At 35.9% G+C, this 18,633-nt stretch overlaps 1 protein-coding gene across 1 annotated transcript in view; it reads right to left on the reverse strand.

The window, feature by feature from the left end:
- sv2ca (synaptic vesicle glycoprotein 2Ca) overlaps window positions 1-15,402 on the reverse strand; it is a 101,302-nt gene extending 85,900 nt beyond the window's left edge. The window contains exon 1 of the mRNA XM_088629645.1: window positions 15,176-15,402. The gene's annotated coding sequence lies outside the window, so the exon portion shown is untranslated. The remainder of the gene's footprint in view (window positions 1-15,175) is intronic.
- Between the last annotated feature and the right edge of the window lie 3,231 nt (window positions 15,403-18,633).

The raw sequence follows: 18,633 nt of genomic DNA on the forward strand, positions 1-18,633 counted from the left end.
AATATGAATATTTTTAAATTCCTGTTAAAATAATTAAAAAGGTTCATGCTTTCTTCTTTTTTTAGAATTAAAATTTAGAGTGTAAGAGTCCATGAGGCCCTTCAAGCTCATTTGTTGTTTAGTAGCTACTGTAATTAGTCCTAAAATGTCATCAGCCACTTCATGATACAAGTTAGGGTAGTAGGTTACTTCAGTTACTTGTTACTGCCACTCTCACAACTCCCCTTCTCCCATATTCTTGGTTTCACACTTTGACGTAGTTTCCATTTGTTCTATGGATTGTGTTTTACTTTTTATAATGAAAAACAAAATCTGTTGGGCTGACTTTGTCATTGTCTAGGAATCTGAAAACTTATATCAGGTCCCTTTGTAGTCTACTCTGTTAAAGAAAAGGTTCAGCTGCTGCAGTCTGACAGTAAAAAACATTACCTTAAGTCCTGTAATGTATCTGGAATATCAAAAAAAGCAATATCTTTTCAACCACGTGGTGATCAAAATGGTACACAGTATTCTAAACAAAGCCTTATTATCATGTTATACAATTTGATTTGAGTTCTATGCTGTTAACTGTGTACCCTAACGTTAACATTTTATCTGCCATTTCACTGTAATTGCTTTTCCATATTGTCAAGAAGATGTACAGTAAATGATGTGTCAACATAAACACCTAAAGTAAGTCTTTTTCAGAAGTAACCTCTTCTATATCTGTTTCCCATTTTGTAATTATATTTTATGTTCTAGCTACCTACTGTACATGCAAAACCTGCACTTGTCTAAATTGTCTGTCATCTGTAAGGTAATTGTCTAGTCTTGAATTTGAACAGAATCTTTTTTATTTTTATCTACTGCTTCTACGGTGTTTGCTAATTGAGTCTGCAAGCTTGGCTATTATACTAACTGTACAAAGATTTGATCAGTGAAATAAGTTAGGAGCAGCAGTGGTCCAGTACAGATCACCTGTGCTACGCCAGTTATTACATCACCCCCCAGTTCAAACTTTCACTCCTTATACAGTATGTAAGCTTGGTTTTTTGTTCATTAACAAAAAACTCTCACAGTTTCCTGAGTGCTTACTGCAATTTGAGAAATAATCTTTTATGACGAACTTTATAAAAAGCTTTCTGAAAATCTAATAAGTTAGATCGTCAAGACTTAGCTTTTCTAATTCCATATTGATTATTTCCTAGGATATTATTTCTTAGACATATAGTATATTCCCTAGTTTCATTCTAATAATTAGTTCTCATCCTTACATACAGTATTATAAGTCAGCCTTATTGATCTTTAATTGATTTTGTTTTGTCACCCATGTGATGAATGTGGGCTAGAATACATTAGCAATTTTTGTCCCTGGATACTACCCCTGTCTTGAGGAACCAATGAAAGAGTTTTGTTGATAGGCTATGCATATAGTTTCTCATTCTTGCAGAGAACCATTTTAGCTACTATACATCTCTAATATGTTTTACTTGGATTCCACGATGATTCCACCACTCCTGGAGACAAGTTAACAAAAGGTGAGAGAAAGTTTTTCCACTTCAGATTTCTGCTTTTATTTTTCTGTCACACAAAACCATTGCTCCTTCAGCAGTGAGTATGTCCCAAAGCTCTTTTTCTCCCTCATGGAAAATCTAAACTATTTGTGCCTGCATGAGCACTTTGTGTCTGCAGTTTACCAAAAAGGAACGGCAGCTGACAAAAAAGACTTGTTTTTCAGACTGTTAACATCTTTAATGCATAATCTAAGGTCGATAAAAATTCAGAGCTTGGCTTCCCATAAACCAGACCTCTCCCCCCCCCCCCCCCACCCCACTCCCATAGAAAAGTCTACTTTGATGAGCAAAGGTTTAACATCTGTCCGTCAGAAGCCAATTCAACAGAAACCTGAATTTCCTCTGTCAACAACAATGAGCATCAACATGAGCTGTTCTGAATTTGGTAATAATAACATACGTGTCAAGCATTAATGTCTAAGTGGCAGTGGATTTCAAGTTTCCAAACTTCTGTAACTTCTATGATGGTAAAGCGGCAGGTTCTTGCAGCTCTGATATCAACAGTAACAGTAAAATTAATTTATCACACAAATCATTGGGCTTTGTGACTTTAATTAAGTTCACTAGATCTTGTTAACATCCATTTTCTTATAAATATGTATGTATAACCTAGGAAATAAATACAGTTTGTCAATAAATTAGTAAATAACATTGCGTAAAGGGCAGGCTTGGATACATTTTCTCCTCAAGACAGTTAAAAACAGAAACTTCAGCTAACAGGTTGAGACCGCTTTAAACCACAGCAAGCTAAAGGCACAAGGCAGGATATACCCTGGATGAGATACCAGTCCATCACAGGGCACACACCAACACAAATACAAAGTATGTCTTTGGCGTCTGAGAGGAAACTGGAGCAGCCAGGTGAAACCCACGTACTGTAAGCACAGTGAGGACATACTTGTACAAACTACACACAGATACCACCTCAAGAATTGAACACAGGGGCCTAGTGTTGTGAGGCAGCAATGCCTACCACAACATCATTCTGCCTCTCTCAGATCACATAATATAATTGAATAAAGGTAAAGAAAATGTCATTTGTGAGGTTCCTCACACCTGAAGAAAGCTCCACGGCCGAAACGTGTTTTCCTTCTTCTTCTTTTCAGCATGGAATAAACCTATTACTTGTTCCTTTGCAGCCTACACATGCTGATGCAACTACCCACCTGAACTACCATTCTTTTTAAGTGCTGAAAATGTCCAGAATACTCTGAAAGCAATCCAAACTTTCATGTGCTTTAACTAAAACATAATGCCAGTAAAGGGATAAAGATCAGAAAGGGGTGCACAATCAGAAACACACATGAAGGAAGACCCCAACTAACCAAATTGTGTCATGGCATCTGTGCAGGCAAGTACATACAGAACAATATGAAGCACAACTTCAGTGGCTTCTGGGGGTTTTCTCAAAAGATTATAAGGTTTGAAAATTATATTTATATCATAATCTTCAAAGCTTTTAACTTTAAAAACTGATTTGAAAGCAAAAAGTTAAATAAAAATAATTAAACCAAGATATAGTGTGCATGTAATCCATGCAAAATCAAAGATAAATGAATATTGTGCTTTAACATTAAAATTCTAGAGATAAGCTTTAAAAGGCACATACAACATTACATTCCAAAATTCAGCAAACTTTGTTTAAGCACAATCAGTAACAATTTCAATGACAGTGTGTGGCCTGGGGTAATAAGTTTCAGCAACATTTTTCTCACAACATATTAATCAAAGGCAAAAACCAAACCACAATTTTACAGAAACCACAATTTTTTTTCATAGAACATGATAAGTTGGGTTAGATTTGTCCATCATTTAGAAAGTTATTTGTGTCTATTCCTCAAAAATACATAAAGCAAGCAAGTAGTGGCATATTTTAAAGGGCATACTTCACATTACAGCACTAATGAACCATTTGGTGCAATGCGGGAGTCAGGCTTATTGTGGTCTTTGGTCAGGAATGAAAAGAACTGGGGCGCTTGCTGCCTAGCTTTGTACATGAATTTCCCTGCATGGATTCAATTTGTTGTGCTTTATAGCCATCCCCATTGTAGTGGCCAGGCACATAAAGTGTCATAAATTACTGGAAGCGTTTAGCTGTAGTTTTCTACTTTCCTTGCTCTGTCATTTTCCCCTGTCATCTTCATTGTTTCCACTAAAATTCTAATGCTTTAGCAAATGGTGGAAGATAAAAACCCCATGTCTTTATTCTCTTTTTGGAATATTGAGTGTTTCAGGGGAACAGAACACTCCATATTCCAAAACAGCTGGTTAAATGACTAATATTAAGCCTAAATACTTATATGTGTGCATAAAATGTGTGTATGTATTTTAGTTACTGTAATGTGTTAATTACTGCAATATGATACTGCATATGACATATGATGTGCTTTTATTAGCATGCCGCCGTCATCATTCAGAAAATGTATTATTGGATAATATTTTATGTGAATAATAATTCAGTTACTGCATCACTTTTAATAAAATGTAAATTACTTTTCCATTTACATTACAAATCCACATTGCAACATGTAAATTACAAATCACTTTATCAGTTTAAGTAAAAACAAGTAGAATGTTTTCAGTTTAGTATTCATAAGGATTATGTAATGTGCATACATACAGGTAGAGTAATAGATATATAATAATTATAATTTATGGGGCTCTAAGAGTCTTTCTGAAACAAATGAGGTCAGTACAAATGGGATGAGTGGCATGTGAACCAGAGGAGCACCAATATATTAAGGAATAATATGAGTAGATGATAAGTATTTAATCTTGGGAACCATGGAAGTAGAGAGATTATTGCAGGATGGTGTAATCTAAAAAAAAACAGGAGTATATTAATCATTTAAATGATTATATCTCAACTGTATAAGGTTAACAAATAAAATGCAAGGGTTTTATTTAACGTATTCACATAAAATTATTATTGTTTCAGAAACACGGGCTAGCTAAAAGCGTTGGATGTGTGAAACTTTACATTAAATGGTATCCATAGATTGAGGAACTGAAGTAAGACAGTATCACAATCCAAAAGTGGTGAAAAATAAAACTTCTGAAGGTTTAGCAATAGGTGTATGCTAAAAACCAACAAATTCAGACAAGGTATAAATGCAATCAACTTACTTTATAAAGACTTCAGAAGGTATTACAATAGCAATATGTATATGGTATCAATGGAGGATAGTAATTTCCCACACTTATGTTGGAATATTAAAATAGGTCACTATGTTAAGGTCAAATCTACCACTAGGATTGAAGGCCTCCAAGTAAGACCAAACTAGTACCTGTGGTGCTGGTGAGGCAGCAGGAGATACAGTACTCTACCATGGGGACTAAATGTTCAAACTTTGGTGCTGTAGAATATGTAGAATGGTAGATGAAATGGGACCCCTCCATTGTGTAAAAGGCTTTGGTGTCCTTGAATAAGAACACTCTATAAAACTATTATTATTATGACAATAAGCATTTTGTACTACAACAAAAATGAGTTAATACTGTATGATGCTTTCTTCATTAGGTCTAGCTACTGTCAGCCCTGTGTTGACACATGTTCAACTTAACATCCAAAGAAACAGGCTTAACTACACTCAGCAACACTGCACAAAGATGTAATATAGTACAATTCCACACCCTATTATTAATCTATAGTTCCATCTCAGATAATAAATTAATAAATTGTCATTTCAGAAATTGACTTTTTAAAAGAAAATTAATGTTTCATAATGTTTCTCTTCTTTATATACTTATACTGTACACAGTCTCAATACCTTTCTTCTCTGGTAGATATAATTAAGTGTCCCTACTACCCAAAGTTACTGCAAGTTCAGTTAAATAAATAGTGCTTGTTGATGACACTGTACATCTCATGATACAGCTTTTCTTTCAAGGAAGCAAAACATTTCAAGGCTCTACAATGACAATGGCTTGTTTTGTATGGTGTTGGTTGCTATATTTGAAAACAAAAATACATGTTTGAAAACAAAAATGTGTAATTGAATGTGTAATCTAATGAAGACCTAATTCCAAGACTGAAAAAATAATTTCCTGGGAAAATTCCTAAAAAATGCAAATTTACCTACTGTCTTCCTGAAAGAAAGTCTTCTTAATGCCTGATAATGCAGATCAGCCAGATTCAGTCTCTAAATGGAGAGACTGCTCCAGTACAGAATATGTAATTATTTCAAGTTTAACAAGATTATATTTGCACTCAAAGTCTGGGCTGTCTTGTTTTACCAAATTTCATCAGACATCAATGCTATTATTGAGAAAAAGACTGCAACACTATACTGTACACACTCAAGTGAAAAAAGTAACATATTTCTTAGACCCTTTCAAAAATACAAACGTGAAAACTTTAATTTTATTCCTCAGTGTTACATAACCCATTACATTTAATAGCTTAAAAAGAAGGTTTTAAAGACAGTAAAGATGCATAGCTTCAAAGATAGGAGCTATCTCATTTATCGCCTGATCTTAAGCATTACAATGAATAACAACTTTCTTACTTCTTGATTCTCTTTGTAGCATGGGCTTTTGTTCTGAGGTAGTGTCATGTTTCAAAGCCACTACCCATCTTGGCAGTGTAGTATGCTCCTGCATAGATCCTTTTTTACTGTGTATCCAAAGAGTTATACCTGCAATCATTAATTAAGAAATGCTCTTTCTGACCATTAAACTACCCTGCACTTTGAAGATAAGGGATTCATGACACTCCAATCAATACCTGAATTATGCAATCCACATAAATACAGAACAAAGCAATTAAAATGTTGTCATGTGGATGACTGTGCTGAACATGGCCTGACTAAAAGGTGCCCATTTTTGTTTAAGTTGCCTGTGGTAGCATTATTTAACATTTTTTGGTTTATCTGAAAAGAATTACCTTAAACTACTTACTGTAAATGTCTGAGGAATTACACAGATGTGAAAATGAAAAAAGAAGCAGCCATTCATAAAAAAAAGTCTGCTTAATGCTATTGACAATGAAAACTCTCTGGAAAAATGCACGTCCATCCCAATTAAGGAGAAATGAAAATTGTAAATAGGTAAAATGAAGGAATGCTTTTGAATAACTGAAACTGAAATGTGACATTCACGCAAATACAGTTGTCAAACACACAAGCCCAAGCACCATAAATCTTTCACAGCTGCTGTTGCTTCACATGCATTAATCATTTATAAGACTCTTTACCAAAAATAAAATATTAACAAAGAAGAAGTGGCTGTAAGATCGCAAACTTTTTCAAGTGTGTAGAACAGCAAGTGCACACGTTTGAGAAAAAATACAGCTGAAAGCAGCTACTGTAGCTAGCCTTAAGAAAGCTGTGCATTAGGAGAACTCTGGCAAGACATTTTCATGCTTCAAGACAAAACTCTGATTCAAGTTCCCCATGTTCAACCTGCAACTTGGCACAATATGGCTTCCAGCTACTCCTCCCCCTCATCCACCTGAGCTTGCCCTTTCTGATCAGTGTTTCGTAATGCTGCTGAAGGAACAACTGCCACAACAGTCAGAACCTCTACCTGCAGTCCTTCAGGTAAACGTTCGGGCAAGTTCGAATCTGTATTTCTCTCACTTTTTTAGCTGTGCTTTTAAAAGCTACAGCTTTTACCCACCCTAACTCATCATCTATTTGTCAATTATTTTTTCTTACCAGAAAAGTACAAACCTGTGTTAATCCATCCATCCAATTTCTAATTGCCTTTATCCAATACAGGATGACGAGGGAGCTGTAGCTTATCCTGGACAAATGCAAAGTGAAGTACACTCTGGATGGGATGCCAGTCCATCACAGGGCACACACAGATGTGCACGTTCAGTTTATTACACACACCAGGTCCAGTTTTCCGGAACGTTAAATTAACCTAACAGCATGTCTTTGGACTGTGAAAGAAAAAACACCTGGAGGAATCCCATGCAGAACACACAAACTATGCAGATAGCACCCCAGGTGAGGAATTTAACCTACTATGGGTCCCCAGTGCTACCAGGCAGCAATGCTAACCACTGAGCCACTGTGCCCTGTTTGGACAATGTACATCTAAATCCCAATTTTGATTTTCTGTGAAAACACTGCATTAAGTGAAGAGCTGATGCCTTCTTTTTGCAACAGTTAAAACTATATGGGAGCACTTTGATAAAAATGATTAATCGTGCTCAATCACAGAGACAAAAGTGTTATGATCACTTGTCATTTTTATTTCACGGCTCTCTTACCCTTCTCAAATTCTGTTTTCTTCAAAGAAATAGCTAATATCAGAGAAACTATTCTTCACAGAGATGTTGTCATATCAGCCTGAAGGAAGGTTTGCACCATTGACCAAACATTTACACTTACATATACAGTACTGTAGATCATTTAGGGGTATATTTACCAACAATGTAAAATTAGGACAACAATAGAAGATAAGTCATGTCATGCTTAACATGCTTTGAAGCTACACAAGAAATAAATATTACAGATATATTTTATGTATTTGATTTCTGTCATGGTATAAAGATACTACTGTATATGTGCCACTGAAAACAAATTTTCCTATTGTTATCAAGTGCTTTCCATTAGACTACAACTGGATTTTTACCGCCACAGTATCTTTTAATTCACATTTCACTTTCTCTTCCAAGTTAAATGTTAAACACTCAAATTACACAACTTGAAATTTGAATACACAGATGGTGGGTAATTAATATTAACCATCACTGTAACCAATTTAAACAACACACCCGCCTTTGAATTCACAAGTAGCTGATTTGATCAAAATAATTAAAAAGTAAAATGAAGGCACGAGTGGGCAGCAGAGTAGCAACTGCAGGTGCTTTGTCACGCAGAGAGAGAGAAATTTCATCGAAGTGGCATTACTACCCACGTTACCTTGAATGCACAATCTGACAACTAGTATCATGTTGAGCAACACAGCAACCCTGATGGTCTCCCTCATGCTTGCAGACATGCAGAGCTGTTGGTGAGGGACACACACCTTCTCCAATAGGCTGTATGGGAGCTGCATTGTGTCTGACATGTAAAAACATGAGTGGGCCGTAGGTGAGTGAGTTGGAGGTGTCAGCCTACATGTCCTCGTTCTCACCTGTATGTGGCATTGCAGCTGAGAGCCAAGATGTGTAAAAAACACACTACTGGCTATGCCAATTTGAGTTTGTAGAAGCAAAATGCACGGAGATTGTACGGTTTCATCAAAGCAAAAAGGAACCGAATACTAGCAACCTTATATTCAGAGGATTCGTCTTAAACTGAGACCTGGATTGGTACCGAAACAAAACACAAAGTTACTGTATCTAATTGTTTGATAAGTGTGTGTATGTAAGGCAGAGTAGGGGATTCTTTGTGTAATGAATAGCATGACAAACACTAGCAATTTCCATAGGAGGTCTTAGATTAAATTTTCCCACAGTTCTTCCTTTCAGTGTTCTTTGAATTAAAGGGTTTTCTTGAACACATTGAAGTCAATACAATAGTTGTTTGAAAATATTTCAATATATACTCCAGGTACGTATATACAATCGGAATATTAAGTTCATTAATATTTTCATGCAACCAGAGCCAGGAGAGAAGTATAATTTTACTGTAAGTACATTCAAGATTAGAACAGAAGACATCAGTTTACAACATGAGATATAGGTGTATGACCTAGCCAGATCCCAGAGATGGTTTATTTAACTGATTCATATGGCACTTGGCTGAGTGAGAGAACAGAAATACCAAAAAACTAAGGTGGGAAAGCTTCTTCTTATTTTTAAAACATTGTATGTGCTTTTAACACAGCGGCTGTGTAGTAATCAACAACATCAACCAGAGAAATTCAAACAGTATTTTCAATTTTGAACCTCAAAAATAACATTTGTATCTATATGTTGTAGAATATGTGAGATACTGTCTGTATTTATTTAAACCTTAAAGCACATTTTCCAACTCATATATTGAACTGACCCTGTATTTGCTGATTTTCATACTAACTTTATTAAAGATTGATGAACGGAAACTTTTATTATTTATTGGTTTTATTTTGTCCTTTAATTGTTTTCTTAATTTAAAACTAAAGCCTTTATCTTTGAAAATCACCATTTAAGAGCAGAAACCCACACTAAAAGCGAACTAACATTGTTACAGTACTTAAATTAAAATTTCAATTACATATAAAGATTTTGATCTTGGCAGAAAGCTCTGCACAAGCAAAAGTCAGTAGACACAAGGATACTCCACTAACAGGAACTCTGACAAACTTTGGGTGCATGAAAAAAACGTCTGTAGATTCACAATAAATTAATTCTAACTTTGTTGCTGTTCTTTATTGTCTTATTTTGAGGTAATACAGAAATATAGATAAAATGCTAAATGGCAAAATAGTAGGATTACATTACAAAATGCATTATTAATTTTTTACTACACATCAAAATTAAGAATTTATGTAGCAAAGTTGATTTCTCTGCATTAATTGGTCTGTTTCAGTATATGCAAACTGAAATGTTTATCCCAATGTATTTAGGCTCTGGAAAAAGCAAATGTTTGTATTGATCTCTTATCTTTTCTCCAAACAACCAATACAACCTTCAGATAAGAAGGGGAACAGAATTAAGAAAATCACTAGAGATCTGCAACATTTGCAACAACAAGTGTATTGTAAAAATCTAATAGATATCTGGTAGAGTCTCAGGATTGTTTTCAGAAGATGCAGACTATTACAGTATGAAATAAAGCTTGCAAATAGTAGACAGGAGTCCAATGGATATGAAATTCTATTCCAACTACAAAAAGACAGTAATACATTCCAATCATTAAAACATTGTCAAATTCTGATACTTCTACTATTTACCTTTAATGGTCTACAATTAGTCCGCTGTTGTTGTTTCCAGTGTTTACTGTTGCTTGCTGTTTTGGGGCTGTACTGAACAAAATCCCTTGTATTGTTTTGATATAGAATAGCATGTTTATTTCCTTTTTTGACATTTCCTTTATTGTTTCTTGCATGAGTCTGCAGTTTAGTTTCTTGATTTCCTTTCTTTCTGTTTCCCTCAGCAACAATCATTTTACACACACCATATACTGTATGTGCTGGACTTCTCCTAAATTGTTTTGTACTGATCTATAAAACCATTTGAGCTATCTTTTTCTGGGCCTACATGTTTTAAGATTTTTTAACAAATATGTTTATATACTGTATATTATAATATAATAGGTTTTGATGACTAAATCAAAAGAAGAATCAAAACCATAAGATAGAAGATAGACCTTACTCTGCTTTCAATAAGCTTAACATAGAGTAATTGAAAGTGAAATATTTCTTTGTATTGGATAACTGAAATGAATAAACTGGCAGAAACTTCAATACAGATTTCTGGTTGTATTTAATTGACTACTTTTGATATATTTATGAAAAAGAGATACCACTGATTATGATCTCTGAACTAAATTTTAAAAAGTTGCTTCCAGTGAATGGATAAATGTAAATGAAATATACTTAAACAGAAAAGGGAACAAAACTGAACCAGGATGGATGTACTATATAAAGGTATGAAGACTGAGAAGCAGCTAATATACAGCATAATCCACGTTAACAGTATTATTAAGTAGAGACATCTTGCATGTAAAAAAATACAATTAAAAGATGTGAGACATCCAAGACCATGTGTGTGCATGGACTGAGAATTTGTTAATAAGTTAGTAGAGACAGAGGTGTGCCACATGGATCTGTCTTGGGCCCACTGCTCTTTCTGATTTCTATCAGTAATCTAGATATAGAATCACAACATACCTGTTTTTTTTAGATAAGTAATATTTTTCTTGTTTTCAAATCCAAATTTTGAGCTTGCAGTTGTTTCTATTTTTAGTATTGTGAACCTAAAAGCTCTCATGGGGAAAATGAAAACATTCTTCTGACACAGTACAAGCTGCACAGCATTTTGCACTACCTAGAGGAAAAGTGCATCTGTGACTGTCCCACTGCAAGCTCTTAAATGGCCACAGTAGGTCACAGGAAACATTGCTGTGCAGGAAGCTGTGGAACTCCCAAGCTTACTCAAGCACTCCAGTCTTCAACAGTACTCAGTTAGTTGTATAGAGCTTTTGCACTCCAATATCATAGTCTTGTCTCGAACCATCAGTCTCAGGGCCATAGAGCTGAACATGTGAACTTGCATTCTGAGCCACTCAGGTGGTTAGTAACTTTGCTCATTTTATAAATGTTATATAAACAGGAGGACCAGACTGCTTATCCTGGTTAAGGATGCAGCAGATGCAGTATTAGCAAAAAAGAAAATACAAAAGGACCTAAAAATTAGAGACACATTTAGCAAATTAATTCCAATATTGAAAAGTGCTACATACAGTACAGTATGGGTACAGTAGCATGAATACAACAATGTGCAAAATAGGTTTTACTAAATTAAAACAGCAGCCTCTGAAAACAGTTTACATACTTATGGTGATTCATCATTGTCCCTTACACAATAAGAAGAAATTATGAAAATGTCCTTGCATACAAGTATGTATTGAAAAGTGCAGAATCGAACACAAAGCAAAACATTGCTTTATTTGTGGTAGAGTCATTCATTGATTCCTTAGTCATTCATAAAAATCCTGTTCAGCTTTGGTCAGAACACTACAAGGTCTTTTTTTGCTCCCTTGCATGGAATGTATAGATAAGTAACCATGATAATTCTGAGGTCAAATGAATATTATAAACAGGTTGAAGGAACCTTATCTCCTTTATCTTAAACAGGGGCAGGTGTGAAGAGCTTTCATTCAAGCATTCAAGAATAAGTCACTTCATGTCACTACTTCATGCCCATCTTTGAAATGCATTTTAGGAGGAGACACATTTTAGAGCTGAAAGTGTTAGGTCATTTTTTTACTCTAAGAGTCATGAGAGCTTAACACAAATCACCCATTTGACAACATAGTTATTGGATAAATTTTGGAGTTTAAGAGGATACACCAAGCATGTTAATGAAATTGGTATATGTATTTTTATCTTAATTGATTATTTCATCTTATTATTTCTACTTCAAGACTCATTAACTCCCATCTTATACTTTATTATTTGAGCTATAATCCAGTTGTTTTCCAATGCTCAAAATATCATTTATTGTCATTGGATGATCTCACCAGTCCACTTTAGCGACATCATTATGGGAACATAACTGAATATAACACGCACACAGCAGCAAAGAAATCAAGATGGGCTAAATGCCCTAGTCCATTAGTCACCTTTCTTATGGTTTCAGGTTCTTGTGCTTTTCAGTAGGAAAAGTGTTTTTCCAAAGGTGCATTGGGGAGTTTAGATGTAAATTAAATAATAAATAAGTAAGTTAATTTTAAAACAACATGAAAGATGAGAGTTCTATGGTTGCAAATGTTCAGTTTTTCTTTATTCATATCAATATGATCAATATCAATATTGGTATCAATATGGAAAACCACATCAGTGATGAATAAGAGAATGTACTCAGTACGCCATCTTGTCTTGTGCAAGGCATGGTAAGGCAGTACTGTACATGGAATGTAAAATAGTTGTTAGTGAACTGATTTTAAGACTTCACAAACTCATTGAGTATACATTGGGTTGTGTTATTCACTGAAAAATAACAGCTTTTATAGGTTATTGACACATTTTTAAAATGTTTGAAATGCTAATACTGTATGGCTATATTAAACACTTTCTAAACAGCAGCTCTGTTTTCAATCTTGAAGAGGCCATTAACTTAATTATAGTTTGACTTTATTAATAAAAATCAATAAGAGCTTAATTAATTGATGCACATTCATAGGAGGATAGAGTTTTAGTTAAATACAAAAATCCTGCATTCCCTAAATTGATTCAAGACCTGAATAAGAATAAGAATTAAAAGATGTCCATTTACAGTATATAATGCCTAGAGATTCAATTAAAATGAAATGAAATCGCAAAAAAATAAAAAGTATGTTTCATGACTTAGCAGCAGTCACAATAAAAGAATCATTCAATATATTCAAACATATTTACATGAGTATTTTATGTTGTTTTTGCCTAAATATTAAATGAAAGTGTCTTGTATATACTGTACAGTTGGTATTTCCACCGAAAAACATAGTTTCATTTAATGATTTATTCTGAAGTGCAAGGTTTTTTTTTTAGTTTGCTTTAAAAGACATCTTTTCTCGTTAATGTGTTACATTTCTTAGCAATTTAAGAACGCTTTTGTTCTTAATTTTCTTTAAGTCGGTGTCTTTTATTTAAACACAATTGTACGGCTGGCTAATTTTTCCAGGATCGTTATTTACACAGGAGTGAAATGTAGTTAAGAAGATTCCATGTTCTCTGCAATAACTCCCTTGCTCAGATCACATGCATCGGTCATTTCACGCACTGTGGATTTACCCTCTGCGTAAGCCCTTTCCAAAAAGTCATCAGTCTAATACTGTTTGTAAGAACCAAAATGACATTAATCACAGGTTGAAGTCTGACGCAATCTGCCTTTTGTAATAAGATTTCTGGTGCCCTGACATTGTGCTTTGGAATCAATCCCCTCCTTTGTGAAACTGCAATCCCAAGATGACTCAGTACCCGCAGCATCGAGCTCCACTTAAATAGATGGATCTTTTTGCGTAATGCAGAGTGCTTTGTGCGCCTGAAGCAAATGACTGTAATACAAATTTTGCACCACAGCGTTGCTGGAGTAGTAAACCGATGCCTTCCTTGATTACTAGTCCCCCATATCTGATTGTCCTCTGTTAACGTATGGCACAAGTATTTTTATACTGTTAAAAACACGGAGACATACAGTACATGAAAAACCTTGTCTTTCAACAGCAATCGCAACACCTTATACTGTACATTGTTTTGTGCAAGACATGCAGTTCAAGTGAAATTAAGCCTCGACAAATAACTTTTTTCTAGGTTTTCAAATCCTTGCTTTAAAATGAGAACTGCTACTAAGTATTAGTATGGGGAAAGCTGTCTCTGCCCGTACTTGATCAATTTCCATTGCAAATAATTCAAAGAGCATTTTACTCGTCTTTGTAAAATTGATTTTACTACTGTTACTTGCACTGCTCATTCGCTGCATCAGTTACTTCCTTCGCATAAGTGAATAATTTTACTATAATAATTTTATTTATGCGGTAAAATGAAATTTTGCGCAATTAATTTATAGTAAACTTCTTATTTCGATAATTATTTTATCAACTCCATCAAACACTCCAGTAAACTTTCAAAAGGATGAAAACTGTTACAGTACCAACTATATGCTTAAACATGTACTGCATATTATAAGCAATGTGTACAATGTCGAAACAGTCTTTTTTCTTTCTAAAAGTTATCTGTACTTAACAGGACGAACCAGACTGAAGTTGCGAGCACATGTTGAAGCGTTTTTAAGTGCATTAAATGTATGGCATAATGCAGATAAAAAGTCCCCTGCTCTCCGCGATATACAAAATAAACTTCTTTGTGGACGTTAAAATTCTACCAGTTCTCTTTACCAAAAAGGCACTCCACGCAAACATACCATTCAGAATAATTGCACTTTTATTATTTGGTTATAATGCAGGTAAAATATCTTAACCAGAGATTGTGAAAATCTTCCATTCTACTTTATTCATAGGAAAAGAAAAATCTCCCCTTACCCGATTAGCAGGATGGACTGTTCAAAGCAGATACCATCGCACAAAATTAGCAGTTGGTGTCTTGGATAGAATATATCTGATATCCCACAATAATATCACAGGAACTGATGTAGTAACTACCGGAGAATATTTTGACGTTGCACTTCAGCCTCTGCAGTACTACAAGAAGGAACAGAACAGCAGCAGTGAGTGAGAGAGGCAGAGAGGGAGGGAGAGAGAAGAGCATAGGGAGAATGCAATCAATAAATGTATCCCAGGGAGTGAAGTGAACAATCCACTTTGCTGAACAGCTAGTTGGTAGAAATGTGAGGATGGGTATTTTAGCTTCAGAATTAAGGTAAGAATAAAGCAATAGAAGCAAAATGATATTAGGATTACAGCCGCAGAATATACAGTAGAACAGAATTAATAGCGTGTTAAATACTCTTTACTGGTAACGTTTTTTTATCTTATAATTCTGTTTTCCGATTATATGTTTCCACGACACACGTGCGCCTACCTTAGCCACTTAGTCTGTGGACTGAATAACAGCCCATGACATAAAAAAACTATTTTTTAACGTTTTGGATCCTTATCCGCAGTGATCCAGTGATCACAAATGCCTGTGAAGTATTCACGACAAAAAGGATGGAAATCAAATTATATCAAGACTCGGCTTGTTTTTATTATTAGAAGACAGCTGCCATCTATATAGTGTACTGTACAGTATATCTTCCATTTAAAAAATTGTTTTGACCACAGAACACAATGTAGTATTTTTGAAAGTGAGCATGTTACTCCGTTTCACGGCTTGTCACATCACCTTGGAAACAGCGAACCTTAAAAATAATTTGAGCTATAATTCCTGAATAAATATCACATATCAAGCATTAGGGAGAATATATATAATGTATCTGGAATTCTTATGCTAACGTATTATGTATGACACATATTGCTTTTGGATTTTTGCAAGTTTCTCCTACTGCTGGAGCTGGCCGTGGTGCTGAAATGCCAGCGCTAAGTTGAAGCGGAGTGCCGGGACATCGCGCAACTGCTTTCTTCCACGATTTTCTCAGTCTTAACAAAGGCTTCTTAGTCTGTTCTCAGAAAATGAACCAACAAAAAAACATTTTCCCACACTTATATTAATTCCACATCGTATATTTATTTCAATTAAAACTAATTTCGTCAAAGTAATGTAGCATGGATTATGTGAACCTGTTTCTCAGATGGGACAATCCTGTGTTTCTTTATATATTTTTCCTTTAAATTAAGCCCATTTTACGATCGTTGCAGTGGAGCCCGTTATTAAATAACCGTTACGATGAAAATTGCTTTGGCAAATACTGTAAATTAAGTGATAAATGTAAAAAATATAGTTTCATAACTTTACCAGTGGTTCCCATTACTTATATGAGCACAACTCTAAGATTTACTTAAAACAAGGTGAATAATAAAAACTTCACATTTTCTATTCCATTAAAGGACATATTGTGACATGGTGTAATAGAATTAGGGCCAGCGTACTATAGTAAATTGTTTATATCATTTAATTTCGCAGCTACCACCACAGTGATTTTTAAAGGCAATATTTGTCCTGAACATACAGTACTTGCACCACTACTGTCTTGATGTTGTCCAGCATTGCCCACATAATGTCTTAATGTCAATCAAAGTTTTCTCAGCCGTTTTAACATGTCCCCATATTTACTATAGAAGAACAATTATTGTATCTGTTAATATGTACACTCAAATCCTACGTTTTCCTACAGTAAGTTGAATTTTCATGGCCAGAGCCTTCCATCTTATGGTTGTAATGTAGTTCCTACCTCCTTGTAATAATTTACACTTGTTAACATTGATTAATAACACAATGGTTAACATTGGTGCCTCAGAACACTGGGGCCCTGGGTTCAGTTCTGGACCTGGGGTGCTCTCCTGGAGTGCACACAGCACTGGAAGATGGATGCCACGAGGCTTGCCTATTTCCCAGGCTGACGGGTAGACCAAGGGCTGGTCTTATTCCCTGGTGTCATGACCGTCTGAGTCCGGGGCTCTGAGCGCCTGGCCTCGTTATCCTGTTTTTTACTCCCTGTTCCTGTTCCGGATTTTAACCTTGTCCGTCTTGGATGGTTCTCCCAACACCTGGACCCTGGACTGCGCACCAGTTTCCCTTTTGGACTGTTCGGACTTGTTCGCCTGCGCCACACCCCCCGAGCACTGGATCACCATTGTCACGCCGCCCTGTCTGTCATCCCGTCCTGATCCTCATCGTGTTTTCCCAGTTGTCCTTTTCCAGTTACATCTGGATTATACCGTCTGCAAAGGGTCCTAAACCACACACTTCACGGGAGCCTGGACCGGCACCTGTGACAAAAAGACATGCTGGAAGGTTAATTGGCCTGGCATCCCGTTCAAGGTGTATCCTCGGAAGATTTGCTTATCAGGATTGGCTCTGGCTCCCCCATGATCCTATTTTGGATAATGTGGTTAGAAAATTGATAGATGTTATGGTACTGCTAAGATCCTTGCACTCTAACTTGAGATTCCTGCCATTTAAGTTCTTAATGCACCAGCATGAATTACATCAAAATTCAGACAACTTTGAATTTGATATTTTAGCGGAACCACTTCAACAGTCATTTGGAAATATAAACAAGATATGCACTGTGTTGGTGTCAACTCTGTAATAATGCATTGTACAGGACCCTATGCAGATGGTATTATCCGGAAGTAAGTGGAAATGGACACAGGGAGGAGACAACGAGGAACTGGGCAGGTTGACAGACAGGGGGGCGTGACAACAGTGAACTGGTGCTCGGGGGGGGGGGGGGGGGGGGGCGCCCATGGCGAACTAGTCCAAGGGAGTCCATAGGGAAATCCAGGGTGAAGTCCGAGAGTCCAGAGCCGGGTGATCCATCCAAGACAAAAACAAGACAAAGTTTAAAAACCGGAACTGGATCTGGTGCAGGGACGGGGGAGAAAAAGGGGTGTGGTGAAGCCTATGCTGTTGCGTCACTCCAGTACCAGCTGGTAGACGGGCTTCCGGGCATCCATCTTCCAATGCTGAGCCCAGAATAGTAAGAGCGTCTGGCTTAAATAAGGAGGAGCAGGATAGGAGGCAGGTGCACATAATCAACTAAAATGTGAAAAAGCAGGAGCGCCCTTAAGAGGAGGGATTACGATCGTGACAAACTCCTTCAGTTGCTTGTTTAAGGAAAGCTGTTTAGCTAAACAATATGTGCCTTTTCTAAGATCGCATTAACTATTCTAGAATCCTTCTGCCATATATTGTGGATAATAATAATTCATCCTCCCTGTTTATGAAATGATCAGAAAGGAAATTCAGATGTTATACACCAATTGTTTCAATGGACTGGAAAGACGAATGTGTGATGTGTGTGTGGATGTGTGAACTTCCAGTTATGAACAGTCATTCACAGATGTCCAATTGGAGCTTTCTCCAAGTGGTATTCCAC

This window comes from Lepisosteus platostomus, chromosome 4 (genome assembly GCF_059453375.1).
Source record: "Lepisosteus platostomus isolate fLepPlt1 chromosome 4, fLepPlt1.hap1, whole genome shotgun sequence".
In the NCBI taxonomy this organism is placed as follows: Eukaryota; Metazoa; Chordata; class Actinopteri; order Semionotiformes; family Lepisosteidae; genus Lepisosteus; species Lepisosteus platostomus.